Here is a 19,510-nt window from a genome sequence, read left to right as displayed (position 1 = left end):
TATATATATATATATATATATATATTTCAAATAAAAAAATTGTATATATATTTCAAATAAAAAAGTATATATATATTTCAAATAAAAAAAGTAAAGAAAAAAAATATATATATATATATATATATATATATATAATTTAAAAACGTTAACATATATATTAATGAAATATGTTTAAAAAACGTTAAGATTTATTTTATTTGAGCAAGTAAAAAATAAATAAAATGAATTGGTTCAGTGGTTTGGTGTTGTTTATGCTATACATGTATCTATATTATATAGTAAACAAGTCCAGTCAGCCAAACAAGAGATTCACATGCCCAGTCAGCCAAGTACCCTATGTCCAGTCAATCAAACAAGGGAATAGGGGGTAGCAAATATGGAATCTGTGTTTTATAAGGGGGGAATCTAACAAAAAAATTAATAGGGGGCAAAACCGAATCTCGCCCTAATAGAAGGGGGTGAATATGTATTATCCTTAAAGTAAATAGAATAAAATAAGATGAGTTCTTTAGCAAGTTTGTCATTTGTCAAATTTTTAGATTCCATATTATTTTTATGTTTGCTATTAGTAAAAAGTTTCTATAATTAATTATAATTATTTTTTAATTTTTAATTAATTATTTCATTACTCATTTCTAATTACTCATAATAATAAATTTTTTATTAACGTTTTAACATTTTATAAATATTAACGTTTTAACATTTTACAAAATTGAAAGAAAAACTGTTTTACATATATATTAACATGTATATTGTTCAGGGCCGGCCCTGTGCATGTGCAGGAAGTTCTACAGCACAGGGCCTCAAATTATGGGAGGCCCTAAATTTTTTAAAAGGTTCAATTTTTTTCATAAATATTAATCGAAATAAATAAATATTATAATAAAAATCCAGTAAATTAAAAAATGCTATAATAACAATTTAATACATTCAAAAATTTAGATATATCAAAATTCAAAATAATTATAATTAAATATATTACTGATTAATAGATAAATATAATTTTTATGTGTCTTTTTTAATTATTATAATTATATTTATATTTTAAATTCGGGCCCATTTTTAAAATTAGAACGGGACCTCTGTATCGATTGGACCGGCCCTGATATTGTTAATATTACAAGAAAACATATGTTTATAAAAAACGTTAATATGTATAATGTTAATATTATCTAAAAATTATAAAAAAAAACGTTAATATGTATAATATTTTATAAATTGTATCATTTTTAAAAACGTTAATAACAGTATATTAAAAATTATATATATTTAAAACATTAATATATATAATTGTATAAATAAGTATATTTATATATAATTGTATAATTGTATATAATTTTATATAAAACGTTAATATATATTTAAAAACGATAAAAAATTATATATAATTGTATATAAAACGTTAATATACATATTAACAGTATATTTGTATAAATATATATTTCAAATAAAAAAGTATATATATATTTCAAATAAAAAAAATTGTATATATATATTTCAAATAAAAAAGTAAATAAAAAAACTGTACAAAAAAACTATATATATATATATATATATATATATATATATATATATATATATATATATATATATATATATATATATATATATATATATATATATATATATATATATATATATATATATATATTACAATAAAAAAAAGTTTAAAAACATTAACATATATATTAATGAAATATGTTAAAAAAATGTTAAGATTTATTTTATTTGAGCAAGTCCAGTCAGGCAAACAAGAGATTCATATGCCCAGTCAGCCAAGTACCCTATGTCCAGTCAGCCAAACAAGGGAATAGGAGGTAGCGAAAATGGCATCTGTGTTTTATAAGGGGGGAATCTAACAAAAAAAATAATAGGGGGCAAAACCGAATCTCGCCCTAATAGAAGGGGGTGAATATGTATTATCCCTAAAGTAAATAGAATAAAGATGAGTTCTTTAGCAAGTTTGTCATTTGTCAAATTTTTAGATTCCATATTATTTCTATGTTTGTTATTAGTAGAAAGTTTCTATAATTAATTATAATTATTTTTTTAATTTTTAATTAATTATTTCATTACTCATTTCTAATTACTCATAATAATATTATATAATATCTAGGACAACTCAATGGTCATAATGAGAGATGTAAAGTTATTGGTATCAATTGAGAATCCAAAAAGAGTTCGTTGGGAGAAGCGTAAAATATTTGAAAATTCATCTTGATTCTTATCCAATCTTCAAAAGTTTTCTTTCCAAATCACTCTTCAAACACACTATATAACAACCTTCATTTCCTCTTCATTATACACACCGAAAATCACCACCAAAATACCTAAACCTCTGTCAAACCTTCACCCTTCAGCCCTCAAAGCTTCTGTGAACTCTCACGTTAACCATCCTCACAACCTAAACGAATCATGCCTTTATCACTCACTCACCATGCATAGCAACACACTCAATTAATACAAAACAACAACAACAATATTCACTCATCTCAGATCGCTGCAGAAAAGAAGAAGCGTCAACCATCCTCACAACCTAAACGAGTCATGCCTTTATCACTCACTCATCATGCATAGCAACACACTCAACCAATACAAAACAACCAAAAAAATATTCATTCGTCTCAGATTACTGCAAAAAAGAAAAAGAAATAGATGCTCAGATCTGCAGCCAAAGCCACACGAAGAAAAAGATTAGAAGACGTAAATAAAGCACACATACCTTTTATTTTTTTCTGTATTTTTTTGTTAATGCTTTTAGATTTCTGCAGAATCTTGCATCTGTAACCTAGAACATTTGAGATCTGAATTGGAGCTCAAGGGTTTGATTCGGGGTTTGAGTAATTTTTTGTGTTTGTTGTTTGAAGCTGTGAGTGAGACTGAGAGAGATTGAGAGGAATTTTTTGTTTGTGTTATTTTGATTTTCTATGAAAAAATTATAATTAATCATGGAGAAATAGAGGAGAGAGAAAAAAATGGGGTGATAGATGGAGTGTTTTTCTTAAAGAAAGAGAGTTTATTCAATCTCCTTTTTTTTTCATTTAAGTTTTACAAAGTTGCTTTATTATATTTAATGATTTACAAAATAATTAATTATTTTATATATAATAAAGTTTTTTTTATAATATAGATTATTTAATCATTATTATTAAATAATTAAATTATTTATATTTGTACTATTAATAACTTTTTCACTTATTTTTATATTGTCATAGCTTTATTTATAAACCGTAAATAATTATAAAGTAATTTTTTAGCATAAGAAACTTTATCACATTTATATTCATTTAAATTTAATTATTTAGGTTATTATCATTTTTGCTCCCTGCCATATAAGCGACTTTTGGTTTACCCCCTGTAAAAAAAATTAAAATTTATAAAATTAACCTTGTCAAATGAAGACTTCGTCGTTTTAAACCTTAAATTAAAATTTATAAAATTAACCTTGTCAAATGAAGATTTCGTCGTTTTAAACCTTACTAGGAAATGGCGCCACATGTAGAACTTGGACTCATGCCCTTTAACTCCTTACCACCAAGAACCTTACCATTAGGCTATAAGAATTTACTTGTATATATTACTTAGTTAGTAATAGATTATTTTATTCAAATACCTCTTCTTTAAAATTGTGAATTATTTAAATATACTTGTAATTATATATATATATATATATATATATATATATATATATATATATATATATATATATATATATATATATATATATATATATATATATATATATAAGTATGAAATGAAAGTAAAATATATAATTAAATATATTAATTGAAATAATTAAAGAATAAATAATTAAACTCAAATTATATATATATATATATATATATATATATATATATATATATATAATAAACCAAAACTAATTGAAATAATTTAAATATATTAAGTGGAATAATTAAATAATGAATAATACATATAAAATAATTAGTTTCGGTTTAAATTGATATTAGTTTTGGTTTATTATATATATATATATATATATATATATATATATATATATATATATATATATATATATATATATATATATATATATATATATTGTTCTGGACTGGGTCGGCGCTTGGCCCGAACAGACTAAGGCCCAAATCATCATCAGTCTATAAAGACAACGCTCCCCGACCTACCGCCGAGGTGTCCGTCACACGCTCGCGTCCGTAAATCTCGATCGGTCGGCTTTACCGACTTCGGGGCAGAACAAGACTCGTCCCGAGTACAGACACCAGTCCAAGCGTCTCTTCTCGCTCCTTACGTCGAGGACCCTCCTCCTCGTAGGATTTTCCCACTCCTAACCCTCTGGATTAAGCGGAGTCCACGCGCTCTCTAAAAGATCGCGTCTCCCCTTGGATTTAAGAGTGGTTAACCCAGGATGAAGACCACGTGCTGGTCTCCACTATCCACGTAGAATCATGGCAGTCTCCGAATTGGGCCTAGGCCCCCAGTCCAATAGTGAGATCTTGGCCCAACGCTGGGGGCTATAAATACCCTCTTTCACTAGAGAGTCAGGTAACTTCATTCATTCTCTTCTACCTTGTACTTGCACTTTGATTGCTCTCTCTTCTCACTTTGGCATCGGAGTACCTTGCAGGTACCATCTGATCAGGTACGATTATATATATATATATATATATATATATATATATATATATATATTATTTTAGTTTAATTATTTATTTTTTAATTATTTCAATATATATATTTAATTTTATATATATATATATATATATATATATGTATAAGATATTTTTCAGTTTATATATATATATATATATACACACACACATTACAAGTATATTAAAATAATTTACAATGTTAAAAAAAGATATTTGAATAAAACAACCCATTAATAACTAAGTAATTATAATATATACGAAAATTTGACAATTAAATTCTTATAGCTTAGTGGTAAGGGTCTTGGTTGTAAGGAGTTAAATGGCATAAGTTCAGGTAAGGTTTAAAATTTTTTACAGGGTTTGAAACAAAAGTCTCTTGTATGACAGGGGAAAGATGGTAATAACCCTAATTATTTATTCCCTCGATTTTTATAAACTTCTATATTTACTTCATAATTATAATAATACTAATAGTAATAATAATATAACTTTCAAATATTTTTTTATAAAGAATGAATTAAAAATTTTACAAAGAATATAAAATATCTTTCTCTCTCTTCTATATTTCAATTTCAAAATATTTGAATTTAATTTAGAATTCGTAAAAATATTTTAACATTTTGTATAATTAATGTCACAAAATTTTAATATATTTTATTTGTTTGGTGTCACAAATATTACACATATCACCTAAATAATATAATTTCTTAAGATTTTATGTTTTTAATGGTTTTTATAACGTGATTAAAGCTAACACCGTTTTTATAAACTTCTATCTTTACCTAATAATAATAATAATAATAATAATAATAATAATAATGCAGAAAATGGGTATGCTGCAGAATACTTTATGTGATTTGTGTAAAGAGGACAATGAAGATCTTGACCATCTCTTGTTCAATTGTAAGAATACTCTCATTATTTGGCAAGGGATATTCAAATGGATGGATTTGAAGTTAGAGAGCAATCTTGATATGGCTTGGATCAAAAGGAAATCCAAAGGTAAAGGCTGGCCGAATATACTTCTAAAAGCTGCTGCAACTGAAGTTTTCTATGGCATTTGGATGTATAGGAACTCTATGATTTTTGGTAGTAAAGGGTCCTATAGGGATACTCAAAGTGTTATTAGGTCTATTATAGATTCTTTAGTCTATAGAGGGTGGATGAAACCTAAGTATAGAAATCATTTAATTAATATACTCATGTAAATAAGGTCAAGTTATATGGGCTATAGCCTTGCTTGTAATTGTTCTTTGAAATAAATAAAATTCTTTTATTTCAAAAAAATAAATAAATAATAATAATAATAAAACTTTGAAATACTTTTTCATATATTCTTCTAATTTTATGTAACAAGAATGAATTAATGATTTTACAAGGAATATAAAAACTCTCTTCTATATTTCAAGTTCAAAATATTTAAATTTAATTTAGAATTAATAAAATCTTTTAAAAAATTTGTATAAGTAATCTCACAAAATTTTAATATATTTTATTTATTTGGTGTCACAAACATTTAAATGATAGAATTTCTTAAGATTTTATGTTTTTAATATCTTTTATAAACTTCCATATTTATTTCATAATGATAATAATGTAACTTCCAAATACTTTTTCATATAATTTTTTAATTTTATATAATAAAAATGAATTAAAAATTCTTACAAAAAAATATAACAATTCTCCATTTTTATAAACTTCTCTATTTATATAATAATAATAATAATAATAATAATAATAATTCTAAATAGTTTTTCATATACTCTTTTAATTTTATATAATAAAAATGAATTAAAGATTCTAACAGAGAATATAAAAATCCCCTCTCTTCTATAATTCATACTAATAATAATTAAACTTTTTAATACTTTTTCATATACTTTTTTACTTTTAAATAATAAGAATGAAATAACAATTCTTGCAAAAAAAATATAAAAACTCTCTCTCTCTTTTATATTTCAAGTTTAAAATATTTAAATTTAATTTATAATTTATCATTTTTAAAATTTAATTTATAACTTAAAATCTTTTAATTTCAGCAGTTGCAGTCACACTATTTGTAACATTTGTAGATTTTAAATTTTAGGATTTTAAAACAATATGAGTTCTTAATTCCCAAAATTCTCGCCTAAGTGATAAACGCAATTTATTGTCTTTTCCTAGTTCTGCTAGGGTTTGGTCTCTCTTCTCCTACTGAGAAGTCTTGTTCTCTTTCTTTTCTTGGTTTTTTGGTCCGATCTACCGGTTTCTTGCTTGAGTGGAAGGTCCTAACGTCAATAATTTGTCACTGCAAGAGGATGATGAGGAAGGTGGGTTTTGTTTTGATGTGGAGGAAGGTGGTGAAGATGTTTGTGATTTACGGCTATGCCTTGTAGGGAGATTTTTGTGCGACAAACCGATCCATGTTATGTCTATGAAAAAGAGAGTGGCAGATATTTGGCGTCCTGTCAAGGGAGAGTCAATCAAGAAAGCTTCCGGAGGATTATTTTTGTTTCAGTTTTCACACAAGCTAGATATGGAAGCAATGATAAAAGGAGGGTCGTGGACTTTCGGTAGTCACTTACTTATCATCGAGAGAGTTCAAATTGGAGTGCAGCTGGAGAATATTCCCCTGTTCCATGTTGAATTTTAGGTTCAGGTTCATAATATTTCGGCGGGTCTGATGCTGGAGAAAGTGGGTAAAACTACTGCAAACTTCATTGGTACATTTGTGGAGTATGACAAAAACAACAATTCAAGTTTCTGGAGGCAGTATATGCGATTGAGAGTTAAGGTTGATGTCCGACAGCCATTGAAGAAGAATACTAAAGTAAAGAATAAAGGCGGAGACATGGTGCACAGTTGTTTTCAAGTATGAAAAATTGGGTCTTTTTTGCTTCGTTTGTGGTGTTTTGGGTCATTCCGAACAAAGATGTGAAGTCCGGTTCGCCATGGATGAGGATACCGGTTTTAGGGGATGATGAGCTTAGGGTGGAAAATAGGAGACTTATTAATGGATCTAGTTTAAAATGGTTGAAGGAAGAGGGTGACGACAGGGTTTCCACGAAGCAGGAGTTGGAAGCACATGGGGCGCGTGCTGTTCACGCGCGGGAGGGAGCAAGTGCATATCGTATCTCACCTGAAGGGGCCCCACAAAATCTGGCCATTACTGTTGTTTCTGAACCTAGTCTCCACAATAGTTACCACACAATAAAACAAAATCAAATCACCCCATCATTACCCATTATTAGCCATAAATTGCCTGTTGCTGGACAAAATAAACCATCTTGTGATTACCGAAGGAATATTCGGTGACAACCCAACAGCCCAATCATTAGCTTTTAAGGTGTTGTCCCCCCTAGCATGTAAAACATAGTGTGTAAAATATAGTGTGTAAAGTGTGGTGTGTAAAGCGTAGCGTGTAAAACGTAGTATGTATAATGCTTGTATAAATATTGTGCACGTACATATAACGGCTGTACATGCATGTGACCCTGACGTTTGTACAATATAGATGTATGAACCGTCTGTATGTTATATGTGTAAGAGGATTTTGTTTACGGTATCCTGTTGATGTATGAAGATGATGCTCACGCGCATGTTGATGAGCGAAGATCTAATGATGTGACATGCCGATTCTTAGACCAGGTTTGAATTCATGATGATTATGCTTATGTATATGTTGATTGATAAATGCCTATATGTGCGTGCTAGTTGGTATGTATATGCTAATGCTAATGCGTATGTATGTATGCTGATGCGTATGTATATATGGTGATCCCCAAATTTTATCTCCTTATAACCCATTGAATTTGTTTAAACCATGCAACGACTATGCTCATGCCGACTAGTAATGCTTATGCGTAGAATGTTTTCGAGCGGAACTCCAGGTTTCAGTCTCCTTCTAGACCATTAGGTCCTGAACCAATCCTCTGGTACCCTTTGTTTTCTTGAATTGTCTAGACGTTTTGATGTATGGGATGTTTTAACCAATGTGTGATGCGTGACTTAGTATGTTTAAATAATGCCCCAATGACGGGTCGTGGATAACCAAAGCGTAGATAGCTTGCTTAATGTAATAAGGTTGTTTGTGAGGGTAGGGTGTGATGCTAGCGTGACTTCCCAATACCTGCTTTTGAACTCGAAGATCACAGTAGTGGGAGAGAGATTTATCGGGGACTGTAAAAGTATGATGATATCCTTTCCTTTCATCGTATGTCTTGCTTCAGTTTGTTGGGTATTTTGCGGAGGTTCGCCTTAATATGAGCTTGGACGCAGTTTTATCGTAGTACACATTTTGAGATGGCTAGGCTCATTCTTAGTTTTGTAATACGACGCCCCTTGATTGGACGACTCTTGGGATCCACTCCTTTTGATTGGGCCTCGTAGTGTTTTGCCCCAACATTAGCTTTTGAAAAATATGCCCCTCGATCTCCAAGACATGAAGGAAGTATCCTTAGAGGGGGTTCGAATTTCGCCATGTCGTGAACTTGATATGCGCTGCCCCATTTTTGATAGTTGAAAGGTCTGCCCTTAATTTCTGGGATATGGAGGGTTATCCAAGGTGTGGTATCAATTTGATACGGATTGCTCCGAGTATTTTAATTTTGCACTCGAAGTTGCTTCACAGTGGAACTCGGGTCCACCATTAAGATATGAACTGCCCCAATATTTGGATTTGTAAAAGATACGCCCCTGAGTGTTATTGCTTTGAGACGCGACCCAAGTTGATTGGATCTTAGGGTGAATGCCACTAGTTAATAGGATCTTTGTATACCCCTGTGATCATTGGGATTTTGCCCCTGGTTAGGAGAACCCCATTGACGTAGTTCCCCCATTCAAGAGTCTTTATTAGAAATGATCGCCTTTGATTAAACCAATTTCGAGATCTCCTTGATGCTAAGTGTGTATTTGTAGATAAAGTTATACCCTTTGAGAAGTAATTCCAACGTGAAGTACATGCAATTTTTGAAATCGAAGTTTGTTATGAATTGGAAATGGATGATTAGAAATGGATGTTTGAGGAAGTGAAGTGGTTAGCCATTAACAAACAATAGGAATCAGTTTAACCAAATTAATGCCAAGTATGCTTTCGTAGTTGACCAAGCTTCAATTAGGACTTTTGAAGGTTGTAACGTGGCTGTGGTTCGCAGTTTAAGAAACACAGGATATAAGGCTCAAAATTTATTTAACCCACCCCTTTCTCCTTGATGTTCTCCAATCCTAAAGTTCGTTTAATCCAATGAATGTATTTCGTTTGCAAGAGAATTGTTTCAGTTCCGATGATGAGCAGAAACATTAGTGAAGATCCAAGCACCGATGAAAAATGTTGTAGAGATCCAAGCATTGATGGGAAGCTTCGATGATTTAGCAGTCACAAGATTTTCCTTTGTTTTTTGCTTTTGTTTTGTTTTTATCCCTTATTTTTGCATGGGCCAATTCTTTAGAATTTTGTCCATCGGGATGCCCTAATTTTTGCCTAAGTCAATTTTTATTTTCTTTATGGAGTTTTCCATCTGACTTAGCGGGCCCCTTTTTTTTTGAAATTCTTTTTTTTTTTGAAAATTTACTTTTTGGATTTTGAGTAATGTGACTGCCATGTTGACTTTAGTTTGTAAACTTTGATGCTTCCTCGATCTCGAATGATGTTTTGAGGAAGAAGATGTTGTGAATGTTATCTCCATTGCTTCCTCAATCTTTGATGAACGCGAGGAAGAAGATATGCTTGAACCTTTTCTTTGCTTGACTGATTCTCTTGACCACAAAATACACCATTGAATTAATCGAAATCTACCCTGCCCCTGGTTGAAATTAAGGTTTATTTGAAAAATAGAAACAAACTCCCACTCCTGGCTCGAGGGGGTTGACTACGGATTATCTCCTTATTTCTCCACTATTTAGGGATTGAAACAATGCCTTACCTCATCAGCTCGGTCTTACATTGAAAGCATATGTTTAGCAAAATTTAGTTATTTGTATTTCATTATTCTCCTTTAAGTTTGTTAATAATTGAAAGTGGCAAGTTGAAATAGAATCGAAGAGTTAAAATGGAAAGTCGTAGTAATGCAAGAGCGAAGGGAATGAATCAATTCCAAAACATGCATGATTATTTTATTAGAATTGTAAGTTGGAAGGTACAACGCTTATACATGGTAGCACTTAGCGATCGTAGGGGTTGCAATTTTGACATGATAAATGTAACGCCCAGAAATTCGATTATTCGCTTAAGCTAGACGTTCAGAGTGTTTAGTGAAGTTTTCGTATTTTGAGACGATTTAGTCGGTATTAGTTTGGGATAGCGGATTGATATTTAATCAAGAGTTTTGATATTTTTAGTATTAGAAATATTATTGGAATACTATTTGAAGTTTTGGGAATTTTCTGAGTAATTAAGGTTAGACCGGAAATATGATATATTGGTCGAATTTGAATTGTCGGTGTTATTTTAAGAAGCGTATTTGAATTTATTAAGTTAAAAGTCGGATTTTAATCGGATGGTCGAAGAATAATATTAAGAATAATATTATTTACAAGTCGGAATTTATTATATTGTTGGAATATTAATAAAAGTGATATTTTGATTTAATTGGAGTTATTTTTCTTATTGGGCCTAAATTAAATTGTGAAGAATGATAAAAAGGAAGTGAAAGACTAAGCCCAATTGCAATTGATAAATTAGGGTTTTAGAGAATTAGAAGTTTAGTTGTCATTTTGGAGAGAACAAAGTTTGAAGAGAAGGAGGCAAGCCAAGAGGAACAAGCTTAGAGATTGGAGACCCATTGAATTGCTTCATTTGATAAGGTAAGGGTGGGGTTCTCTTACTATAATGGGGCTCATGAACAATTTATATGTAGGAATTGGATGTGTAAATTTATTGCCTTTGCTTGTGTTAATCGTTGCTAGAAACTATGTATGTTCATTGTTGATTGTTTGAACTTGCTGTTCCGTAAATAGGAAGCATGTTTGCTGTTGTTGTTCATTGATTATACATAGAATTGGAGGTTTAATTGTTTACATAGGATAGGATAATCCTGTATTTCATTTCGCCGCTTCTATCTGTTGCTGTGCGAGGAAATGGAAAGTAAGTGACGGGTTGCATCCGTCAAACGGACGTCATGGAAAGCATGAGGGGTATTTTCAGTTTCACAAATAAATATACTCTTGTTTTTTTCATTGTTGATCTAACTTTCATGTTATTTTGCTATTGTGTGAATCGGGTTATGTAGTTTCATTTAGTCAATGTTCTTTTAAAAACTTAAGCTTACACATGTATTAATCCATTTACTGACAAAAACTAGTGATGCATGTAGTTTAACATAATCTTTAGATTATAATGGAAATGACCATTATGAAATGGAATAGTATATGTTAGAAACAGTAGCAGTTATTTATAGGATTAATAAATGTAAAATAGTCCCTTTTGATCGAAATAACCGAATTAAGCGGTATATTTAGTTGTCCGGAATTTGATGAAAATTGACGTGGTAGCTAAGTTTAATTAGTATATTAACGTGGTGGTGTTATTTTGTCGAAATTGTGATATTAATGGGTCGATTAAATTAATGTTTAAATTAATTTTCAATAAGCCTATTTAATTAGAAACTACTTAGACTTAGATTAACTATCCGGTGTAGCGGTAAATTATGATAACTTGAGAATTTAACCGAACGAATAGATTAACCGGTAAAGATAGATTGTATCCGAATCAACCGGTTGAGTTATGTTTTGTGACTTGGGAGTATAACCCGGAAGTTCGTAATCGTGAATATTAAGAATTTAACCGGAAGTTAGATAACCGGTAGTGACGCGGGATGTATCCGATTAATTAGAGAATATTAGGTGAATAATTTTGGTTAGTTGATAGTGGATTAGTGAGTTAATTAGAAGACTAATTTATAGAAAATTATAAGACTAATTTGACTTGGCTTAATGTGTCGATTTGTTGTGATGATTTTGTCGGTATATGAAGTTATATGTTTGTGGTGTTACGCCAAAACGTGATGATATTGTGATGATTTTGTTAATATGTGAAGTTATATGATCTGCGATGATGTGTCAAAACATGACGATGTTTGTGATGATTGGTCATACGTGATATTGTATATATTTGTGATGATAAATTTTGTGACTAAGTGAAGATGAAATATTATGGTGACGTGAATTACCTCGAATAAATGGTAATGTGATTGTGATATAGGCGTATGCCTCGTGACGATATGTGATTGTGATGAGTATGATGTGTTGTCTTGTTTGTCGAGTCACATTCCATATGCATACTCTGTGACGGCCTGAAAACTATGGCAAACATGACGGCCCAAATGGCAATTAGTGACGGGGGCTGAAGCTCCGATTGGTACCACATGCATATACATGAGTCAAGTCCCATGTGTCTTATGTGATTCATAGTTGTTACGTTTTGTGAATATATTGTGATTGTATTTGGTGACTTGTTAAGTGATGGAAGTATGTGAAAATGAGAATTGATGATTTTATGAATAGTATGAGGATATTAATACCCGTGAGTGCAATTAACTGAATATGTCTGGGTGACTTATATGTGATGTTTTTGTGACTAGATGTATGACTTATATGCAGTGATGTTTTAGGATTAGAATTGTGATTTATACTTATGATGAATTGTGACTTGGCTTGCAAAGTAAATGAAGTATATATATAATTGATTTGAATATGAAGTGTCGTGACTTGTTGTGAGATGTACAACATGTGAGATTTGTGAATCAGTGAAAGCATGAAGTGTATAGCAATATTAATACTTGCGATGTGATAACTATATATTCCTGGATCCTAATATACAATTTATTATGCGCTCATTTATATGATTTGATATCTCACCATTTTCTCTTGTTCGCCGTTGCCTTTATATTGGTAACGTGCAGGTATTCAAGTATGAAGATTTAGTTGCCGTTAATCGAGTCGGTTGTCGCTCTGATACGTAGCACTCGGGGGGATAATTTATGATGTTTATGATTGTTGTTGCTTATTGTTTTGTCTTAGCTGAATATGATGTTATTGAATTAAAGATTGAGAGCTATGATTCCGCCATGTTCTAATCAAATAAGTTACTTTTTTTTGAAAAGTATTATATGCGGAGTATTTGTTTAATTGATTACAGAAGTGCTATGTATCCGCTAAATGCGATTAAGTGATTTATTTTAAGTGAATATGTGACGCCTCATTTATTTGTTGATAAATTTTGAAACTCTGATTCTTGAATAATTGTCGGGTAGAAATGGGGTGTTACATTAGTGGTATCAGAGCAAGTCGGTCCGTCCGACCAAGTTGTCGAGTCTGTTGACTTTGTACGACAGTTGAATGCTGTCAATGTTTTATCTTGTAGTACGCGACAGGTGTGTGGAACACTGTTGGTACTTGTTTGTTTTTTTTTTTGCAGGGAGTAGTTTGACGATAAGTGGGGGAGAAGCCTTGCTTCTCGAAGAGGTTTCTGTTGTAAGAGATAGTCTGGTATGCTGTCGGCAAGCGTCGGTGAAAGTGTTGTTGAGAGTTTTGGCGGTTATCTGGATTCGAAGACGACGTGAAGTTAAGAATGATTTTAAGAGACGGAATTTAGAGAGTTGCGATGTTCAGCGTGATGGAGGACTGTGAAGTTGTCGATGCGGGTAACCTTTGTGTGAAATGCTGATGTTTGAAAAGTGATAGAGTAATGAAGTTACAGTGGGCTTTATGTTGGACTCGCATAAGTAACTGTCGGATGTGGTCGATGCTTGGAGTTGTGAATCGCGAGTTCAAGTTGGAAACTCGAGAATGCGCGTATCTTGTAAAAAGAATTGTTGTCTCTGTGATATCAAGACTGGAATTTTGATGAAAGAATGCATCTCTCGAGTTATAAGAAGTTATGCTAGAGGCTGTTTGGAACATGCTTAAGTCGAAGAAAAGTGTGTTTCGGAGGGGGATCTCCGTAAATGAGTCGCAGAGAATTCAGAATCATTGTGAAACTTTAAGAATTCGTAACTTGAGATCCAACCATTCGATTTGAGCTCCGTTTGAAGCGTCGAAAAGATAACAAGATGAATTGTATCATAAGAAGGGTTGTAGAGAATTTTTATCACCAATTTGACGTAAGGAGGAATCTGGTTGAGATGAGATGAATTGTGAAGTACGAGTATATAAGTAATTTTGGAGATGGAAAGACGTTTGACGATTGTGTGATGCTAAATGACTATGAAGCATATTTTGTAATATGCTTGGACTTGGTGTCTCATCGACAAGATATAACGAGTAGGAAGTTGTGGGTATTGTAAAAACCCAAGGTGAATCATTGGATTATGACGTGTTAATGGATTTGAGTGAAAATTCGGAGATGACGCTATTACGAAGTAACGACGGTTTATACTCCACTATGGTTGTCGAATACTAATTGACAAATTGGGGAACTGATCATCCTCAATCCATTGTTAAAGGTAGATGACAATCGTACTGAATGTTATAGATCTGTCTTGCTATCTTAACAGTAGAGAAAGAGTATTGATGTTACATCGCGAAGGTAGTCGCTCACCAGTTTGTGTAACTTGATAAGAGGAGTGGTTAAGTAAGAGTTTGACGAAATGAACAATTTGGAGTAGTGAGTATTGTACAAGCGAATGACGCAAGGGAGAGATTTGGAAGTAACAGTGAAACAACGATGTGAAATGAGTATTAAGGAAAGTCTGTGTTGGATTGAAAATTTGTGAACCATACAGTTGACGGAGTTTTAACAAGGAAATGACTTAAAGAAGAATTATCAGAGTTGTGCAGCGGAAGCATTGCGTTGCACTGTTGTTATACGACTTGTAAGAAGCGAAGGACGATATGTCAAAAGACTGTGAAATGGAGTTATCTTGATGTTTGGATTGATAGATTGTTGGAATAAGTGTGATGAGCCAGGATGCTACATTGGGTCATACATTATTGCAAATCTAATAAAAATAGTAATGTGTTTGTGTTCTTGTGGAATCGTTGTTGTGCCGAAGAAGTAGTGATTGAAGTGTTACCAAACGCGTTTTGGATATTTGAGAATTGGATACGAGATTTCGTTGCGATGGTGTTGTCAAGTAGATTTTCGAGGACGAAAATATTCTAAGTGGGGGAGAGTTGTAACACCCAGAAATTCTATTATTCGCTTAATCTAGACGTTCAGAGTGTTTAGTGAAGTTTTCGTATTTTGAGACGATTTGGTCGGTATTAGTTTGGGATAGCGGATTGATATTTAATCAAGAGTTTTGATATTTTTAGTATTAGAAATATTATTGGAATAATATTTGAAGTTTTGGGAATTTTCTGAGTAACTAAGGTTAGACTGGAAATATGATATATTGGTCGAATTTGAATTGTCGGTGTTATTTTAAGAAGCGTATTTGAATTTATTAAGTTAAAAGTCGGATTTTAGTCGGATGGTCGAAGAATAATATTAAGAATAATATTATTTACAAGTCGGAATTTATTATATTGTTGGAATATTAATAAAAGTGATATTTTGATTTAATTGGAGTTATTTTTCTTATTGGGCCTAAATTAAATTGTGAAGAATAATAAAAAGGAAGTGAAAGACTAAGCCCAATTGCAATTGATAAATTAGGGTTTTAGAGAATGAGAAGTTTAGTTGTCATTTTGGAGAGAACAAAGTTTGAAGAGAAGGAGGCAAGCCAAGAGGAACAAGCTTAGAGATTGGAGACCCATTGAATTGCTTCATTTGATAAGGTAAGAGTGGGGTTCTCTTCCTATAATGGGGCTCATGAGCAATTTGTATGTAGGAATTGGATGTGTAAATTTATTGCCTTTGCTTGTGTTAATCGTTGCTAGAAACTGTGTAAATTCATTGTTGATTGTTTGAACTTGCTGTTCCGTAAATAGGAAGCATGTTTGCTGTTGTTGTTCATTGATTATACATAGAATTGGAGGTTTAATTGTTTACATAGGATAGGATAATCCTGTATTTCATTTCGCCGCTTCTGTCTGTTGCTGTGCGAGGAAATGGAAAGTAAGTGACGGGTTGCATCCGTCAAACGGACGTCATGGAAAGCATGAGGGGTATTTTCAGTTTCACAAATAAATATACTCTTGTTTTTTTCATTGTTGATCTAACTTTCCTGTTATTTTGCTATTGTGTGAATCGGGTTATGTAGTTTCATTTAGTCAATGTTCTTTTAAAAACTTAAGCTTACACATGTATTAATCCATTTACTGACAAAAACTAGTGATGCATGTAGTTTAACATAATCTTTAGATTATAATGGAAATGACCATTATGAAATGGAATAGTATATGTTAGAAACAGTAGCAGTTATTTATAGGATTAATAAATGTAAAATAGTCCCTTTTGATCGAAATAACCGAATTAAGCGGTATATTTAGTTGTCCGGAATTTGATGAAAATTGACGTGGTAGCTAAGTTTAATTAGTATATTAACGTGGTGGTGTTATTTTGTCGAAATTGTGATATTAATGGGTCGATTAAATTAATGTTTAAATTAATTTTCAATAAGCCTATTTAATTAGAAACTACTTAGACTTAGATTAACTATTCGGTGTAGCGGTAAATTATGATAACTTGAGAATTTAACCGAACGAATAGATTAACCGGTAAAGATAGAATTGTATCCGAATCAACCGGTTGAGTTATGTTTTGTGACTTGGGAGTATAACCCGGAAGTTCGTAATCGTGAATATTAAGAATTTAACCGGAAGTTAGATAACCGGTAGTGACGCGGGATGTATCCGATTAATTAGAGAATATTAGGTGAATAATTTTGGTTAGTTGATAGTGGATTAGTGAGTTAATTAGAAGACTAATTTATAGAAAATTATAAGACTAATTTGACTTGGCTTAATGTATCGATTTGTTGTGATGATTTTGTCGGTATATGAAGTTATATGTTTGTGGTGTTACGCCAAAACGTGATGATATTGTGATGATTTTGTTAATATTTGAAGTTATATGATTTGCGATGATGTGTCAAAACATGACGATGTTTGTGATGATTGGTCATACGTGATATTGTATATATTTGTGATGATAAATTTTGTGACTAAGTGAAGATGAAATATTATGGTGACGTGAATTACCTCTAATAAATGGTAATGTGATTGTGATGTTTTTATGACTAGATGTATGACTTATATGCAGTGATGTTTTAGGATTAGAATTGTGATTTATACTTATGATGAATTGTGACTTGGCTTGCAAAGTAAATGAAGTATATATATAATTGATTTGAATATGAAGTGTCGTGACTTGTTGTGAGATGTACAGCATGTGAGATTTGTGAATCAGTGAAAGCATAAAGTGTATAGCAATATTAATACTTGCGATGTGATAACTATATATTCCTGGATCCTAATATACAATTTATTATGCGCTCATTTATATGATTTGATATCTCACCCTTTTCTCTTGTTCGCCGTTGCCTTTATATTGGTAACGTGCAGGTATTCAAGTATGAAGATTTAGTTGCCGTTAATCGAGTCGGTTGTCGCTCTGATACGTAGCACTCGGGGGGATAATTTATGATGTTTATGATTGTTGTTGCTTATTCTTTTGTCTTAGCTGAATATGATGTTATTGAATTAAAGATTGAGAACTATGATTCCGCCATGTTCTAATCAAATAAGTTACTTTTTTTTGAAAAGTATTATATGCGGAGTATTTGTTTAATTGATTACAGAAGTTCTATGTATCCGCTAAATGCGATTAAGTGATTTATTTTAAGTGAATATGTGACGCCTCATTTATTTGTTGATAAATTTTGAAACTCTGATTCTTGAATAATTGTCGGGTAGAAATGGGGTGTTACAATAAACACCTATTAATACTAGGGACAATCTCCTTTGTTAATCCAATGACTTTGTTTTACTTCTTAGTTCTATGACTTGTAGAAGTAAAGGGTGACCTCTAACTCTCCTTGGGCATACCAATTTTGTTCGCTGGGCAATTGATCTTAGCGTATGGGAATCTTCGATGAGAACAGAATCTGAGGCGAAGATATAGGCAGTCGTCTTTCGTATGTATATACGTAAATGATATCTGAGGCGTGTAAGCCTTCCTCGTGGCATTGGATAGTCCTCTTAGCGGAGTGTGAGTGTGACCTATCCTTCGAAGGACCAAATCCTGACACAAATCTTAGCGGCGGGTTTTCGTCACCCGGAACTTCATGAGTTTCCTTAGACTGAACCTATTTTTCCTTTTCTTGTTTGTTCATAAGATCCTTCGTAAATCCCAACATCCGAGTCGTAGGCGTAGGCAGACATGTAGCTTGTACAGTGAAGGGCGTCCTTTTCTTCTTGTAGAACCAAGCTCATTTAAATCTCCAATAGTTAATCCTCCTCTCTCCATAGTTGTGGACCTTTTTCGAGTTTCTTTGCGAGTCTCGGGAAATTAGCTAGCATAACAAGGATGGATAAGGGCGCAGGTAGAAATGTAAGTGCAAACGTATGAATGTATGAAAATGAAAATGCGGGTGCATGGGTATGCAGAAGACTCCTTTTTTCCCAGTGTATGTTAGACCTCCTTATGTGCAATGCAATGCAGACGTATGATAAATATAACCCTAAGGATAGCCTATACGGATTTAGAGACGACATTAGACCCAATGAAATCCTTACAAGATAAATGTTATGACATACCAATAGAAATCCCTATAGACTAGGGAGTACGTGGGATATAGCACATGGTGACCGTTCAAGACAGTTACCAAATCTCATGGCCATCTAGAGGCCGTTTGACGTGCATTAACGAAGATGTCCTTCGTGGGAAGGTTCCTTACGAAGAACACAACCTTTTGAGGATAATGACGAACAAAGTGGAATCCCTACAGGCTAGGGATGGAAGATGTACAGACGGAAATCCAAGTCCTACAAGTCAGGTGACGCGCGGGAGCAAGCACATA

The sequence above is a fragment of the Vicia villosa genome, linkage group LG5 (assembly GCF_029867415.1).
Source record: "Vicia villosa cultivar HV-30 ecotype Madison, WI linkage group LG5, Vvil1.0, whole genome shotgun sequence".
Classification (NCBI taxonomy): domain Eukaryota; kingdom Viridiplantae; phylum Streptophyta; class Magnoliopsida; order Fabales; family Fabaceae; genus Vicia; species Vicia villosa.
This window is presented reverse-complemented; position numbering follows the sequence as displayed.